The following is an 18,559-nucleotide window of genomic DNA, read 5'->3' as shown; positions in this document are numbered from 1 at the left end:
TTTTGCTCCTTGAGGTCCAGCTGGTGAGGATCAACAGCATCACCACACTCAGATGGCAAGGTAGGAATTGAATGAGCACCAGCACTTGGGTGAGAATGTGGGGCACTCTTGTCTCTTTTATAGGTATCCAATACTGGATCTCCAGTGAAGTGCGCTGCAGAGCAGCCATTCATTTCTGTGTGAATTGTGGCTAAATCCCCAGGGTAACTTTAAAACCTCAAGTTGAGCTTTAATATGAATCAGAAACACAGTTCAGTTGTATTGAAGAGGCAAGACTACATGATGTACAAAAAAAGCCAAGTGACAACAGGCTTGTAAATGGGTCCCAACGTTGGAGTAGACTGAATACATCCTGGGATCAGAATTGTTAGATGAGCAATCCTGATAAATCGGAAAAAATGGGAATTGTCTAACGGTTCAGCAAAAATGGAGTCTTGTACCATGCCGTAATTAGCATCTGTTATGGAATAAGCAAATATGACACTGCTAGATATGATTTACCCAGTCTTAATCCGTCGAGGCAATACTGTTCTATGTAACTACTGTGTTTGAGTCCTGTTCGCGGTGGTCAGAGAAAATACTCCATTTAGTCAGTGTGGCAGAAGCAAATTGAATAAAAAAAGTGAGAATAGTTTAAGTGGTCACTGTAGGCATCTCATCAGCCAGACTGGCTCATTGGTCTACTGAGAGAATGAGAGCACTCTAAGGTCTTGTCGAAGGAGAATATGCTTACTAAAAATTTCCTTTGATTGTAACCAACATTTCAAATTTCCCAGAAGCAGCAATGCTGGGGTAACTAGGAAAGGAGAGAAACTAATAGCTATTGCTATTTTACTGTTTGGCAAGGGGTACTTACCAAAATCAACTTGGTGTTGCTGGTTGGGGGTGAGGGTGATAAGGAAGGAAATGTGCTCAGGCTTTTCAAAGTGAAAAATCACAAAATTCTCAGACTGAATGTGTTTTTTTTTTTACTGTTTACATTCTTTAAAGTGTTTTCTTTTTAGGTTTTAGGAGATACCTCCACAAGCAAAAATGTTTATTTTTAAATAAAAGATGAGATTCTTATGTAACTGTACCTTCCAGTAGTGGGGATTTTAGAATAAAACCAAATGCTATGGGAAGGAAGGTTAAAACGAGTTAAGAGTTTTCACTGAGCTGCTTTGTTTAAAAAAATGTAATTTCCTGAAAGCTAAAAATTTTCCATTAAAACCTTTTCTTCCAACTTTCAGTTGGAAAATAAATATTTTGTCTTAAACTAAGACTTGAATCGGAATCAAATGTCTAGTTTGTTGAACCCAATAAAACTGTGTTGGTTTGGCTTGATTTGATACAAAGTCAGTGCCTCTGGGGACTGTAGCTCGGAAGTTGCTCCCACCATCTTTCTTCTCTGAGTTTAGGGAACACAGAAAAGAGTACACATATGGGGTCCTTAAATTACAAATTGCCCACATTCAGGGAAAAACACATTTCCCCTGAAGTGAGAATTCAGACCTTTGATGTTCTCCTTTCACAAGGACACAAGGAGAATTTGGCAGTGTTTTATCTGTGTTTCTGTTCCCAAATGGTGAATTCCTCCTTTTCTGTTCCAGAATTCACCACTAGCTTGTGAACTTGAGAAGGTTTCTCAGTTTTAGTCAAGAAGCAGTTAACTTACCAAATATTTCCTCCACACTCTTATAGCTTTTGAAAAACCTTCTACTTCTCTGTCATCACTGTGAAGACAAATGGTTTTGTGGCATACTTGAACAATACTGGACCTTCCAGAAAGAATAGCTATATTTGCCAGGAAGTCTAGCATGTAGGACACAGCTGTAGGTCCATTTTTTGGGGTCAGCACTTCCAACCACAAAATCACCAGTCCATTTCTGCAGTTTGAAGCATCAAGCAACTTTTAACTTGATGGAAGGGAGCGCTATCTAGCTATATACTATAGAGATGGTACATGCTTTCAGCTCAGTAAATAAGTTGAGTCCACAGCATGACAAAGGTTTAAGTCAAGGAAAAAGTCTGTAGTATTGTTGCAGCCCCTGCTATTAGTGGCTGTCTATGACTGTATGGGGGCAAACCACAGAGTGGGCAGAAATGAAGAACTAACTATGTATGAAAAGATGATTCCATTTGATACTCCATAGGTCTTTTTCCCTATCCAGATGCGTTGACAGGGATCTGTGTGCTACTTGCATTACACTATGACTATTAGGAAACTGTGCTTTTGTGCTTTTTTTTTTTTTTTAATATGGTATTTAAATAAGCATGTGCTGCATTCCCAGATTTGGGTGTAAACAGCTTTATTAGATTTTTCTTTGTTCATATGTGTACATATGAATGTGCATATTTTTTATTCATTTCTAATTCTTACATCACTTAAGTTTAAATTCAAAGGCAATTCTTTTCTTTTCCGGTCTTGAATGAGCAGGAAAGCAGTGGTCAGCAGAATCTTTAACCAAGTATTACTTTCAGTAACAACTTGTAAACAGTAGATGGCACAGGAGAGGTGAGAATGAAGGGAGACTAGCCTCTTTATACAAGTCTGTGCCTGTATCTTTAAGCAGTTTAGGAATACAAATAACCAAATTTAGAAGGTTTGTATCTAGCCTGTGGAGTGGCTATTCTCCCTGTTAACTTGATCTTTATCCTAGATTAACTGAAGTCTTTGAGTTGTAAGTATAATACCTTTTCACGGTGGGACACTCAGAAAATTAATTTTCTCTTTACATTGTACCCTCTGGTAAATGAAAAATGGACACTCTATATGCATGTAATAAAAGTTATAGAAATCATATGCTTATACGCTTTCCAGCTTTCATGATTTTCCCATTGAATAGATGCTGAGTTCTTCTAGCTGTTGTGTCAGGAAACAGATCTCATGAGTGTAAACTTTATGCTGTGCTGTGCTCTGTAGCTCCCAAGATAATGATCAAAAGCTTTTCTCAGTTCATATGCTGTCTAATGTATGTCCCAGGAAGTTATTAGGTATTTGCTAAACACTAAAATACTATTTTAATTTCCTTTGATTGAAGAGTGAAAAGTTACAGTATAAACAGGGCTCTGGGTACTGGACTAGTGATCATAAAAAAAGCTCAGTCTCTTTCTTACAACAGACTCCTTTATTTTTTTCCATTTCATTTGTGCAGGGGAAAAACTTCAGACTGCAGGTCTGGGGAGGGAGGGGCCACAAGGGAGCCTGTTGTCTTGGTTTGCAGGGGGTCAGGAGTAGGGAACTCATCTCACTTCTGCTGTTGACTTGGTGTGTGACCTTGGGCAAACCACATATCCTCTATGGGCCTTGTTCCTGCCTGCCTTTCACTGTGTGTTGTCATTCAAAATAGTGTAAAATGCTGCTGTTCTGATTTAATAACATTTTATGTTCATTCACTGTGTTGTGCAAGTGTAGGGAAGAGTTGGATCCTTTATGTTTTATTTCACTTATACTTTGTGGGAATGATTTTTTTTACTCCTGCTGGTACAGCCCCATTTGGTATAAAATGTTGACTCTCTCTCATTTGCATGTTTTTTTCCTGTTTACCTTAACTTCAAATAAGTTATCCCTTGCTAAGTGAGAAACAGATTAGACTTGCAATATTACCTGTTTTTACAGGCACAATATACACCTTCATGTCAGTGTATGCCTATGGCTGTTGTAACTACAAAACATAACACATGCTTATTCGGATGAGAAGAGGAGGAGGGAATTTTTCAGCTCAAAACACAAATGCGTATGCTCTAGTTTGCTGTCTTAAGTATATCTTACCTCGATTCTGCAGTGGGAATTGTATCCAGAAACAGAATTAACCACTGGGCTTTGGCAATATGGTAGAAGAGTTAATGATAAAGAGCACAGTATCAAAATGAAATTTTGCATTGAATTACCTTGTATACCTGATACTGTCATTGCTTATTACAGAGGTTGCTGATCTTGGGCACAGGCAGTCAGGTGACAGGGAGCCTGTCCTAAGCCAAGGAAGACATTGGGATATACCTGGACTATATGATACGTCATGTCTGTTGTCTTCTGCTGCCAAAACAAATGCTCAGAACTGTTACTGATGTGCTGTTGGCACTTCCCAAAGCATCCTGTGTCCTTCTAGCTTTCTGATGCAGAATGGGAGGAGAGTATGGGGTGAAAATTTTTGTATCACTGCAAACAAGCAGCTAGGGTGGTGAGTTTGTTTGCTGCTCAGAGCTTCTGAGGAAGTGACTAAGTGGCCTGAAGAAAGTCAACTTCTTATATTTTACATTTCTGATTTTTTTTTTTTTTTGGGGGGGGGGGGGACTAGATTTCACAGTAGGCCATGAATGTCTCTTCCTTCAGAATACCCCTGATCTAGGGAATGGGTCGAGTGTTGGTAGGTGATGTGTTTCTGCTTTTTTCAATAGTGCATCTCATGAAGAACCTCTAACATCACTTAAATGATCTGTGTATGTTGATTTGACCATGTTTACACTCTTCTCCCCTTTTTATGTTTTGTCTTTACTGAAGCCCAGTTCACTCAGCTAGAATTTTTTAACTTCATTAGTTTCTGTTCAAAGCGATACCAAAATTCTGAACGTTTACATCCTACCACAATATTCTTTTCCTTAATTAAAGATTGGAGCTTAATTATATAACTAAATGCAATTTAATTTTTTAACTATTACCCTGTCTTAATTTTAAGTGATGCTGGTATTTTTGTGGATTTGTTTTGTCTATCCCAGGCAGCAGATTAAAGATTAAAGACTAAAGACAGATGCACAGATTGATTTGCAAAAGCTGAGGGTATGGTAGGCTTCCTCATCTCCAGTATGTTTTCCAAGTTAAACAGGTGCCAGTTGCTTTATGCAATAAGGTGAACAAAGGATCTAAACTTGAATTCCTGAGATGTCTACAGCAAACAACATCTTGTGAATGTGGAGGAACACAGAAGGAAGCCAGAGTGTTTCAGATTTATTGTGTATAAAAAGAAGAAAAACTAGCAGAGGAAACATGGAAACAGAAAGGTGTGTCTAGATTTTATGAGGCTTTAAAATGGGCACTACTATCTCCTGTCAGTGGGATGCTCAGACTAATCAGTAAATAGCGTCTGTTTATCATTAATTGCTGTGGCTCTGTGATTCCTACCTCCCGCTAGGGCTTCCATGAAAAACAAGATGCTCTTGGCCAAACAAAATTCCATGGGGGGGGGGGGAAGTAAACAACTAGCAACAGGGTAGGGCACCAGTATTTAAAAAAAAATGTAAACAGGAATGGAAAAGCATGTCCTGCAATACTGTACAAGAGCAAATTGTTTGTTGTAGCAGAAACTAATTAAATGCTGAATGGTAATTCCAATATTGTAGATGGTTTTCAGAATACCACTTTAACTGGCAATAGTTGTGAAATTAGTGGCAGATGGAAAGAGCTGTCCTGTCTAGGAGAGCCTATCATGTTGTGGAAGGAATCACCTACCCTGTCTCAGCAGATACAGGTGTCGTTTCCTTTCTTTTGTTGTGTGTGGCCTTGCTTCTTCATGACTTGGGCTTTCATGTTGCCATGTTTGGTTGAAAAGCAGTTGATGTCAAACATGGTAGATGTACTATAGATTTGGTAACATCAAAATAATAACAACAGTTGTTACACTGTGATACCTGTTTCTGTAGAATTGCATATGTAACATCAAGTGATGAAGCATTATGCTATAAAGCCATTCAGAATGAGCCTTGTACAGCTGGCTGACATCTTTCCTGGGTCTTTTTCTGTTTTTTAACACTGTTGGAAAAAATAAGCTGGGTGAGAATAACACTCAGACTTTTATTTTTGTCATTTTTGAGGATTAGAAAAATACATGGAGTCAAATTCTTGAAAGATTGGCTGATTTACATTTTCTTTATATGTTAACTCACCAAGACTAAAGGGAGATACGTGGCCAAGTTCAATCATTTGAAATCGAGTCCCCTAGAAGTCTAGCAGAGTTGAAGACATTCCGTTGTTTTAAAACATTTCCAGTCAAAGTGCTGTGACTGTAGTCTGCTCTTGGATGTCTGTAGTCTATGTTGTAAACTGACTTTTCTCTTGTGCCTAGTAGGCTTAATGCTGTGGAAGTAGTGCTGTCCTGAACTAAATCTGGTCTTACAGTAAAGAGAGAGTCCTGAGAGCCACTCCTGTGTTCCTATGCCTAGCAACTGTTCCTCTGCTCCCCTTCCCAATACACCCATTTCCATTTACTGTAATGCCCCCATATAGCCATTAATTGCCCAGGGGGTCGAAATCTGGATTCTGGAAAATTCAAAATTACTCAAGCTATTAGCTATAAAGGAAAATAGTGTGCAAATAAACACATTTCTACTTTGTTCTATTTTATTTCTACGGCATTTTTCATATGAAAACTTCAAAGTAAGTTGCAAATCGCTAGAGAACTTCAGTTGGTGTGTACATAGTGACATTAATGTGTCCAAGATTGTGCCAGTTAAGAGTGACAAAGATGGAAACAAACCACAGTTCTCTTGGCTATGTGATTTTTTTTTTATTATTATTATTTTTTCTTTTTATCACTTTAGTGCTTTGAAGAACATCTCTGAGCACCTGTGATCTGACTGTTCTCCCCACAGCAGTGGCCATGCAGGGTCAGACCAGCAGTGCACCTGTCTAGTATGCTGTCCATGACTCTGGAATTACTGCACACTTAAGGAAAAAAAAAAACCAAAAACCCTCCCTCCACTCCCCCAGCTTCCAATGTTTTGCTTTTTAAAGACTTCCTAAGTCAGAGTTTGCATCCAGTTCATTGCATTTAATAACTGCCAATGGACCAATCCTCCATGAATTTCTTGAATCTATTTATATTTCTGGCCTCTCCACCGTCCTGTGGCAGTGAGTTCCACAATTTAATTGTGTTGTATGAAAAGTACTTCCTTTCGTTCGTTTTAAACCTGGTATATGATAATTGTGTGAAATGCCCTCTAGTCCTCATTTTATGAGGAAAAGGTGAATAATTGTTCCCTATGACTTTCTCTATATCATTTTTACAGACTTTCTGCTAATCCGCCTGAAGTTGTCTGTGTTCCATACTGATGAGTCCTCATGTATTATAGTCTCTCCCTTGATGGGGAAGCCATTTCAAATCTCTGATTTGTATGGCCACATTTGCATTTTCCATACTTTTTCTACTAGATTAAGTAATCAGGATTGTATGCAATATCTAAGAGTCTGTTCTTTTCCTAATAATTCCTGTCATTTCATTTGTAGAACACTGGGAACAGGCCAAAGTAACTCCAAATTCTACTTCTTGATTAGGAATGGCTAATTTGGAGCCTATTATTAGGGATATACAGTTAATGTTGTTTTTTCCTGTAGCTCTTCTCAGTTAGCTTTTGTTTTGGGCAATATTTGTTTTGTTCATTTGATAAATACTTTTTTATTATCTGAGAACCTCAAGGTCTTGCTGTTGTCCCCCCCCCCCCCTTCATATCATATTGAGCAGAAGAGGTCCCAGCTGCTAGTGGGAGGAAATCCCACTGTTTGTTTGTTATGAAATCTGATCATTTATGCCTACTGTTTATTCCTAATACCAAGTATTAGTCTGGGAGAGTACTTTCCCTCTTATTCCATGCTGGTTTGGTTTCTCTAAAAAGCCTTTGGTGCAAGTTTTGTCAAGAATTTCCTGGAAATTCAACTTTGTATCTACTGGATCACCCTTGCACACATACTCATTGTATCTTTCAAAAACCTCTAGATTTTATCTTACATATTGCCCAATCTATCATGTTTATCCATCAGTCTAATTTTATTCTTTATTGGTTTTCAGTAAATGTTGTAGTGTGGAAGTCAGATTTACTAGCTTGTAGGCCCATGAATCACCTTAACAGCCCTTAAAAATTGGTAGAAAATTTACCATCTTTCATTTTTCTGATGCTTAAGTTGATGGCCCTTTACTGAAGACTGATGTCTTTTACTTGTTCACTGAGCTTGTACAACACAGACCTCAGGCAAACTTTCCTACTCCACATGGTCAATATGCTTCCACTTTGAAGCTGTGGAAAGGTGGGTATTATATCTAAGGTCCGTCTGTGTTTACTCAATCCTCCCCGCTTGCATTTAATACCAAACCTCATGTTGGCCTTCATCAAAAGCAGCACTACTAGGACTGTCAGGGCATTTTATTGAAGCTATTGATGTTATTACTTAAAAAATTGCTGTAATATAAAAAGACTGGTATGTTCATTTATCAAAAAAAGAGTCCTAAAATGAAGCAAGTAGGTGGTTCTTGGAATCACTGTAAATAGAAATAATGCTTATTTGCTGAAATGTGTTTGCATGAGGAAAGGTAAGCTAGAAAGTGAAATATTGTATCTGCTTACTTACAGTCAGGAGAATGAAAAATACCAGGGATAGTAATGGAAGAAGAAAAGTTGGAAATCAAAAAAATTTTTATTTTTAACTGAAGAAGCAGTTTGCTTTTGCTTGTGTCCTCCACTTGGCTCTAGATAAGAGGCATTTCTGAAAATGCTTCATTCTCCATTAGTTAGTAAAGCATTTGTTTCATCAAGTAACACTCACTTTATGGCGGAAAAAATATTTCCCTACTTTGAAGAAGACAGCAACATACTGTCATATGGCTTCAGAAAGTGACAGTGCTGACATAATGTATTTTTTTGTGTAAATTATTTTTTCTCGCATGTAGCAGCATTTGAAACAAATACTTCTGCTTTTGTGTTTATAGACAAATGAAATTCTTGTTTGGATGCCAAATAGGAGGCAGCAATTAGGGTTATTATCCAGAGGTGCTATGAATATGCAGAACACATTGATTGGGAGTGTTTCTGGAGGCTAGAGAAGCAGGATGACTTTGGTAAGGGTGAGCGCTGGCATGGGAGAACAAGAAGTTCTAAAATGTGTAACTGCACTATGGCAGTTTGTTATGCTGGTGATAGCCAAGCCACTTGCTTCAGTCAGGTCCTAGTCAGCCCCTTTTCTTGGCCATCTTTGTTCTCTCTCTTTGTTCTTGTATTCACATACAATTAAAGTTTTAATCCAGCTTTGAGTTCGTTAAGTTCCTGTTCTGGAGCCTAATCCCTGTCAGCACATAACAGAAGTTGTGAAATTAAAAATATTTGCTAATGGGGGTGGAATTGTAGAAGGATCCAGACATACCAGGCTTGACTTTCAAGAACTGGCTGTCTAAGAAAGAAGGAAGAGTTATTTCTTTATTTAAAAAAAGAAGAATCATGAATTGTTACTGTGATGACAAAAAGGCTTTTGGTGGTTGCTCAGTACACCATATGAAAGATTGTTATTCGCTTCCCTTTCCAGTCACGTTTTCAACCTGAAAATGCAACCTGAAAGTTGCAAATATGCAAAACAGTCCTGAGCTATCTAGCACTTCTGTGCACTGCATCTTTTTTTGGGTTATCAGATTACTACAGAAAAATTAAACCATTGAGATAAACAAGTATTATCTCAGAAGAAAACTTCTGATGTTTTGTTTCTTGTTTTCCTGAATGCTGGAGTGTCTTAATTTGGAGTGACTCATTGGTGGCCTTTCCTAAAGCTGTATATACTTAGAACCTGTCAGGCCAAAATTTGTTTTCAAGTTGCATCAAATATGGAGTACTATGACATCTGTCCTATGAGAATATTTTGTTCTGTTCACATGAAATTGTGTAGAAATGGAAGACTAGTGCTCATTTGCCTCCTATTGTTTTGTTTTTAAGAAAGCTATCAATTTTCTATCCCACGTATGTCTGTAGTTCCACTTTCTTGTCTTGCAGGTGGTGATATTTTCAGAGGGCATATTTGGTAATGTCTGTGGGCCAAGCTACAGGAGAATTAGAAATTCTGAGTGCCAGCTGCAGACAGCTCTCTACTTCCCAGGTAGGACAAACAAAGATCTGTTGTCCTGAGGGAGGTTTACGTAGAATAGCCAAAGGAAAACAAAGCAATCAGACTAGAACAAAAAGGTCACTAACCTTTGCGTCAACAGTGAACGACTCCCATTACCTGTCAAGGTACCTGTCAAGGGGTTGCCTTCCTGAAGAATCCTACCCTGCTTCCCTTGTTAGAGTTGAGCTGGTTTTCTCCAGAGGACCACCCTTCTCCTTCCTCTAGGCTGGTTGAAGACTTTCAACTGGAAATTCTGGAGGAGCTGAAATTGATTTACTCAATGTGGCTACTCATAGTACTTGGTGATTTTTCTGCTTAAACCCAGCATGGTCTCATCGGTTCAGGCAGGAGAGCACTGTTCAGAGCTTTGGAGAGGGCCTGCTGAGCAGGGGCTGGATGCTTCCTGCAGCTGACTGAAAAGATAAGCACACAGGAATGTCCAAATGTACAGATGTACATACAAATGTAATATGTGTTAGATATTCCTGCACAAAGTGAAATGTAGAGAGAAGTGTTCTCAGTTTTAGTCTTTTGTGGAACAGATATTCAGGGGGAAAATATGTAAAATAATTCTGTTTTCCAAGACTAATTTGGTGACTTAGCAGCAGTGGGCTTACCTTCTTAATTATTGTCAGTTAAGAAATATGCCTGTCCCAGGTTCTTGAGCATAAAGAAAGCTGAATTTTGTCTGTCGTACAATTCACTTTATATTAGAATTTCAGCTCTTAATTAAAAAAAACCAACAGGTTTTATGGCCTACTATAGTTTGTTTATATACAGTATTAATCTCTGGCCCTTTCATCAATGTTATAACTGTTTGTTTCCACTGCTAGTTGAAGGAGGATTGTTTAACAGTTGTGTTCATAGTGTCTGTGTAAAAGTTGCAGGAAAAATAAATTTCTTTCTAGAGGGTTTATGCAAATGTTAAATGCAGTTCCTTCATTTTCTTTTTGCCTGATGAGGTATGCAAGCTGGTTGTGACTAGCTTTTCATCTCCGATCGTTGAGTCTTGTTCCCTACTGGCCTGAACTCAAAGATTAAAGGAAGGGGTACGATATAACCTATGGGCAGCAGGACGGCTCTGTCCTCTGTTTACAGCAGATACTCTGTGGGTTTTTTTTTCACCTTAGCTTGAAGAAACAGCACTTCTCTACTGTTCCCTCTTCTTGAATGGTATGGTAGAGTCTTTCCTTCTGCATCTAATTTAGGTAATGGCAGCATGGTCCTGATAAGTCTTAAAGCCTGCTATTGACTGCTGGTTTTGATTCAGTTCCTGAGAGGATGAGCCTACATCTTAGGTACTTGGTTGTTTTAAAACCAACCAATTAACATGGAAGCTGTGTGGGAACTGGAACATCCATACAATGGAAATTTTCACATTTCCAAATAATTTTTCTTTGCAAATCTGAGCTCAGGAAGTCTGCCAAGAGGACTCACTCCCCTAGGGAACTCGTCTGTGGGTGGGCTGGCTAGTCTTCTGCGTCTGGTTTTCATTGAAAGATTTTTGACAGTGTCAGTTCCTGTAGAAATTTCTTTCTACAAATCAGCATTTTCCATTGAAAAAAGTTTCCTTCTAAAATTTCTGACTATCTTTAATGAAAAGCAAATACAGAAGGGAAACTGAGGAATTTTATGACCTCACCTGGCAATGTCCGTAAATGTGCAGTAGGAGAACAGTGTGTGTCTGAATGGTCCAACTGGCAGGCTGTAAGCCCTGTGCTGCCTGCAGGCTGATTTCTTTTGGCTTGCCAAGGTAGATGACTAGAGAAGGTGCCTTCCTAGCCTTGCCTCAGGGTAGCAGAATCCGTTGCAGTAGGAAAAAGTTACTACAAGATAAACAGAAGGAGGTGGTTTAGTTCCCTCTTACCCATGCGGATCAGCAACTGCTGTGTACAGCATTGGCCTGGGCAAGGTTTGTCACATAGAGACTAGGGAAATGGTAGTCTCCACTGTCTTTTATTTATTTATATATTTAGTGCCATACTGTTGCAAGCAGGCCAAAAACAAAACAAAACAAAACAAAAAATCGCTGCTGCTGTGGAGGCAATAGCTTGCCTTTAGGCGGAAGTGTCCAGCCTCAGGGCAGAGGTGTGTTTTTTGAATGTCCAAACAGGCAGTTCAAGAAGGGTGGAAGTAGGCAGTCCTATCTTGGCTTGTCTTGACATCTGTGTGATGGAGCGGTAAAATTGCTCTTGTTTTTGCCACCAGCATATGGAGATGCCTTGGAACTGGTGTATGACTTCAAATAGGCTGGGCCGTCCTGTGATTTCCTGGTCCTAGTAAGGGTGTTGCAGGTCACTTGCTCTCCTATGAGAAGAAAACAACTAGTAAGATAGCAAAGAGCTTTTGTTTGTAAAGTGGGAAGATGGAAGGGAGTGACGTTTTCCAAACGAATAGCAGGACAAAATGAAAGTGAAATAACAGAAATAGTTCATTTGTCATTTAATTTCTACTTCAAAAAAAATACGTTCACATTTTTAATTCATCTTTTATTTTTCAGTTTTGGTCTATGTGTGTTAAAAACTCTGAGCACAGGCAGAATAGTAAGTGGGCATAATCTCCCCACCACCACCCCTTGCTTGTTAAATAAATGTAAACTGCATGTTTCTTTGACTTCCACAGCCATATAATTACTAGCTTGTGAAAGATCAGATCCAATGTATTCTTCATCAATGAAATCTCCACGAGTGCCCAAAACCATAATATATTTTCATGCTGTTGCACTTGGAGCAAGACAAGCCTGTGCTGGTAAAGCTGACTTTGGCTGGGTGTGAGCCTCATAATCCATAGGTTGTGGCTTTGCCAAGTCTAATGGGACTTGGGCACAGTATGAAAACATACTGTTCCAGCATATGCCTTACTATAAGCAGGGAGCCCAACTCCACAGGTCTCCACCCAGTAAACTTTTGGAGCAGATTGCAGCACCCTTTCTCACTGTGTTAGCAAGAATCATCAGGAGCTCTCAAGAACTCATTAATTATATTTTCCTGAGTATAGTGTTTTGGCATTTTGAGTACAGCTAATTACATGCAGATCTCATCTTATAGTTTTTTCCTTGTAATTAATTATTTCTTCATTATCTTTAAACTATTTGACTAAGCAGTTTACAGCCTGCTCTCTTCACTTCTTTAGCAGATGTCTTTTTAGCGAACAGATGTTTCTATTTTCAAGAGAGGAGGTTCGTCCTCTTCTAGGTGGGAGAAAGCTCTACAGTTTAATTTGTAGTGCTGAAAATGTGAGGAAACTTAGTTCTTTAGTTCTAGCTATGCTAAAATCTAACACTAGTACTACAACTGGAATATATATATATACGTGTGTGTGTGTGTATATATATATATATATATAAAATATATATATATATACACCTTGACGTTTTTCACCAGCTCTGAGTTCTTAAATATTCTGACTGAGGTTTAAAAAGAGAGATAAATGTAAATGGTTGTTAATCTGGTCTCACTGAAGATGGTGGCAGACCTGAGAGTTTGGAAACATTTCTGAATTGAGTAATTTGTTTGGAATCTTCAAGTGTTGGATAGATCATGTCTGGCTATACACACCTGGGTTGTATCTTATCCTTAGACCACTTCACATAGAAGGTGAAAAAGTTAACTGTTTAACAAGAATTTCTTAAAATCTGTTGCCTGCAAATCATTTTTGATCTCATTATTGAAAACTGCTTTTACTGGCAAATCAGCTTCTGTGGCCAAAAGATTTGCCACAGATGTGCTTACGTGCTTTGTTGAACTGGGCTGATGCAGCTGAGGCCTACAGCTCTCAAAATGCACTAAGAAGCATTTATCTAGAACTTTACAGAGAATAATTGCTATCAGTGCAGGGAGAGAACGCTCCTCAAAAGGAATGTGCAAACAGATGTTTGGCTCTTACTGAAAGTTCATTTGATTTAGTATTCAAATGTGGTGTTAATAAACCGAGATGAGAGTTGTAAACGACTGTTGTGTTGGCCAACTAGTGGTGTTGTGTTGGCCAACTGGTGGCCCAATGTGATCTTAATTAGCAAGGTCTGTTATCAAGTAAATGTGGCTCGGCTTACTCTGATGCATCTGTTTTATCATCTGAGTCCAGAGGGGTCTTTTCCTGACGCTGTAGATGTGCAAAGCTCATCTGAGCTTGTCTCAAATTAAATTGTTTTATGTGTATCTGTGCTGGTTGGTGCTCTCCTTAGATATAATGGAAAAATATGTGAAGATACTTTTATGATGATCATGTATTTGTTTTTGCTATGACCCCTCTCTAAAGCATTTTAAGAAAATTCCTTCTGCTAGGTCATTTTATTTATTGTTATTGTAATTATTAAAAAATGAATGAAGAAGACGGTTACGATGACCTTATTGGCATTATGAAATTGTGGCATACGCATGTGTGTCATTTAGGTAAATCTTGTCAAGTTAAAGTGAAGGTATTTGTAAAGCATTATGTCTTCATAAAGACTGAAGGTCTATTTAAAAAAAAAAAATTTTGCTCAAAGTTGTGACTGAGTGGATTTAGCTGCATAAAATAAACAGCCATCATTTATCCTCTTCTGGTATCAAGTCCTATTATTGCTTCTTTTTCCTTATGTCTGCAGCAGTGCTTTTTTTTTTTTTTTTTTTTTGAGTTGCAAATTAAATTCAGAGTTTTCTGAAAATAATAGTTATATATTGATTAAACATTTCCACTAGATATTTATGAACTAGGCTATGTCCTTTCATAGGCTCTTAAGCCTGATATTTAATTCCTGTCTTCTTATGGAGCCCAAGAGAATGTAGCATTTTTTTTCCCCAACCAACTGTTTCAGAAGATAGGAACTTGGATTAAGAAGAAAGCAAATCCTTTATTTACTGAGCATTGCGACTTGTTGTCTGTTGCAGTTTGAAAGAATGTGGCTAATGCAGTATTATTTGGAGACATGTAGCTTTTGTCCTCTCCTGCCATTTTTAATGACACCTGCAGTTTGGTATATTTTAACATTTTGAAGGTATTTTGCAAAATTCAGACTTTAAAGCTGTGAACACCCTCAACTTGTTCTTGCTTTGTTTCCTTTTGGAAAACAAACCAAAACATGAGAAATTGAGAGGGGACTCAGATCAAGTTCAGAAAATGAAATACGAGTTCTGAATCCTGAAGTTTAGATTCTCATTCAGAGCAAAATTTCTACAGCTGAAATCAGTTTTTCTAGTTAGATTAAACACTAAATCTGAACTTCTTTTACATTGTATTCTGGTTTGCAAGTTAATTCCATTACTGTGGCTCATCTCCCTAAAATTAATAACTGAAATAAGTTGAGGGATATTCATATACTCTCACATGTGATCCTTCTGATCGATAGCATTGAAAACCACACAGGCGAATAATAGCGGAGTACTGTTTTCACCTGAAAAGTAGGTATTGTGATACATAAAATCAAATGAATAAAGTTCAAGGCCATATGTACTAGAAGGTCATCGTTTTGGAAATTTCAGAAGTTACGGACCGTTAAACTTCATGAAAAATTTGTTTTGTGTCTGAGGACTTGTATTTGTTGTAGTAAAAGTTACAGAACGGAATCCACTTATGATATGAAGCCTATCCAGAAGGGGAGACTCCATTACTTCCCTTGATAGTTTGTTTCACTGATTCATAAATACTTATTCCCTTCTTGTTCTTTTTGTTAATCTTGCAAACCCGACCTAGTAGTTCTGACCAATTTGTATTTATGATTTCAACACAGAGATAGGAGAAGGGCTGAATACTCTCGTGTAGTGAAGTGGGTCCCTTCCAAATCTGGGTGAATCATATTTGAATAGAGTATTATCATTGCATATCCTGTGCCTGTTGTGTAGGAAAATGGAGGAATTGGACTTGCTGCTTTTATTTCCACATCTTTCATGAGTAATAACCTGAAAAGTGAAAAATTTAAAATCATAGAGTAACATAAATGCCACAGAAGTATGTGCGATAAATAACGAATGACATACAGTGACTCAAAGCTAGAAGCATCTTATACTTTAAAACATGCAATTTCTGGAAGAACAAAACAAAGAGCCAGTTCTGAAGGCTATTGGTGACAATATGGTTGAACGTCTTGAGTTTTTAATACACTTCCCTACTTCAGAAAAAAAACTGAACTCAGAATCCTGCGTATGAAGATCTCTCCTGAGATGAACATGTAGACACGCTATCCTCAAACTGGAATCAAGTTATATAGGGGTAGGTTGTATGTGATTCTTCTTCCAGAGAGCAGTTGCATACTCATTTGTTTTTTGAGGGAACTGACTATTCACCAAAATTTCATTTATTATTTCATTATTATTATTATTTCATTATTTATAATGAAAATGCTCATATTATTATTATTATTTCATTATTATTATTATTTCATTTATTATTTCATTATTTCATTAACTTAGAAAATCCATTCTTTGAATTCTTGTTGAGATTTGGTCTGTAGCACAAATGTTGCTGTGTCAAAGGTAAGGTTTCCTGTCTCAGTTGCTTTCAAAAATATTTCTTGCTTTCCATCAGAAGATCTAAGGAAATTAGTTTAAATAAACACTACCTCATTTATTTCATACAGATACTTGAACAACTAAGAGTTCATTTCTATCAAAGGTAACTTTTTTGGAGTAGAGGGAAACTGATTATTCATAATCATCTTAGAAAATAGTAATTTTAATCTTCTGTGCTCAAAGAGACATTTTGGAAGGCCGTGCTGCCTCTCCACATGTTCTATATTAAATAGAATTAACGTGATTGGAAGTAATTCTTGTTATGGTATTAATATTGCTTGTTACTGCTAGCACTAGAGGGTGCAAGGGTTATATCTTCAGGTTCACTAAAGCCTCATTTGTTTTTTTGCTTGTTTTGTTTTCGTTTTTGGCTTGGGTCACAATAACTCTTGAGACCCACAGATTGCTTAAGAAATGAGTAGAGAGAAGGAGCCCCCACAGTACTTGGCCTGAACTAATTTTTTCAGAACCGTTTTCATTACATGCAGACAGATCTTCAGTGTTAAAATAAAAAAGTGAATAAATCAAAGTTATGCTTTAGAGAAGTTTATTAAAAATGCTGGAGATTCTCTTAGCCTTTCTTACTTTTGTATAAATTATCTCATTAATAATAAAAAGCCTGATTCTTTTCTGTGAACTTCCAGTTATGCTCATCTAATTACACTGGTCTGTTGTATAATTAACAGTAGGCTCACATAAAAGAGCTGACCTTAAAATAGCATGAAGCATAACTCTCTGAAGGTATTGGTCAATATGTGACTCAAGTATATGGTCAGAGGCTGAGGATAAAGACTTTTTGTAGAAACCAAATTTCAGATGGAAAGGTTGTATTTGTTTCTAAGATGTTATAGCATTTACCCAGGATGTCATGAAATGTGTCTCAAAAAGTACGTGTGTAGTATATGTGTTTCTGTGTGTGGTTCTCCATGCAGGAATTCTTTTTTGGCTGCCTGCTATTGCTCAGACTACATGACCTAAATCAAATGATTACTCCACAATCTATTATTTATTATGTGAAGGTATGGTTTAAAAAATCAAACCCAGAACCAATTAAAAAAAAAAAAGTCAAGAAAGGCAAAGTATAATTCAATAGAATTTTGCTTGGAATTGATTTGCTTAGAAAGCAATAAGAATCTGTAAGTCTGTCTTGACAGATGCTTAGGGAAATGAAATTCACCAGCAGTTAATTTCTTTTTCTAACCTAAACCAGGATTTTACAAATGAGATGACTTATCTCTAGTAACTGCTTGATTTCCCATTTAATCTTATTTACAGATTTTTGAGGATTTATGAAGATTTTGGGGGAGGGGAGGAGAGCTCTTCTCAAAAAACAAAGTCTAACCCCCAGGCATTTTATTATTGATCTGGCAGATGTAATAAGTGTAGCTGCAACACTAACTGCTGAGACTACCTTGGAGGATCAGCAGCCTCAGTGTGAGAGTGGCTTTAGTTCCTGTGCTGCTCTGGCTCCGGGGAGAGCTGGCGGGACTGTCATTAGGCAGAACTCAATCCATTTGCTTTTGCTAAAACAAAATGAACAGAGGGCTCAGCCACAAACAAACCGCTTACAGAATTAATGCGTGATCCTATTATAACATGCTTAACCTTATTAGATCTCTTTTTAGTCTTCTATTGTATCTATCTGCTTTTAAATCAAAATCGTTCCTACTTGAGAGAGATAATGAGGAAGATGTCTGGGCCGGGGTAAGATGCCTTAACTCATCATGTGTTCACAAATGTAAGCATGTTACAGGAAGCTAATCAAGGGCTTTCATCTTGAGTCATTGTACAGTAGAACGTACTTTTCTTGCTGTGACTGCTTGGTAAGTAAGGAATAACTATAATATGGCTGCCCCAGTGCTTACATAATACTTTTCCTGCTTTTCCATGAGTTGAATAATATATAAACAGCAATTCATTTTCTCATGAGAACAACTATTCCAGGGTCTGATTCTGCCCTGGGCCTCACGAGGATATTTAAAGTCATCTTCATCTGAGTATATCAAGCTGCTTCTGTTGTTTACCATGAGCACTTTATCAAAGTTGTGGTTACTGTTAAACATCTGCATTGCACAAATACTATGAGCAAGAAAGGAATGATTCAGAGCCACTGTCTGTGGACATATCTTACATATCTTCAGTTTTGTTATGCTTTGTCAAGTTCAGACAACCAGCTCAGCAGCATAGGATGCACACAAATAAACATGATGTCTGCCCTAGAAGAGTTGACTGGCTGACTTAC

At 37.7% G+C, this 18,559-nt stretch overlaps 1 long non-coding RNA gene across 1 annotated transcript in view; it reads left to right on the top strand.

Annotated features, from left to right (window-relative positions):
• LOC136992183 (uncharacterized) overlaps positions 1 to 18,559 on the top strand; it is a 181,526-nt gene that overhangs the window by 48,586 nt on the left and 114,381 nt on the right. The window lies entirely within an intron of this gene.

The sequence above is a fragment of the Apteryx mantelli genome, chromosome 5, assembly GCF_036417845.1.
Source record: "Apteryx mantelli isolate bAptMan1 chromosome 5, bAptMan1.hap1, whole genome shotgun sequence".
Classification (NCBI taxonomy): domain Eukaryota; kingdom Metazoa; phylum Chordata; class Aves; order Apterygiformes; family Apterygidae; genus Apteryx; species Apteryx mantelli.
Note: the sequence above shows the minus strand (reverse complement) of the source record. Positions and strands in the feature narration are given on the sequence as shown.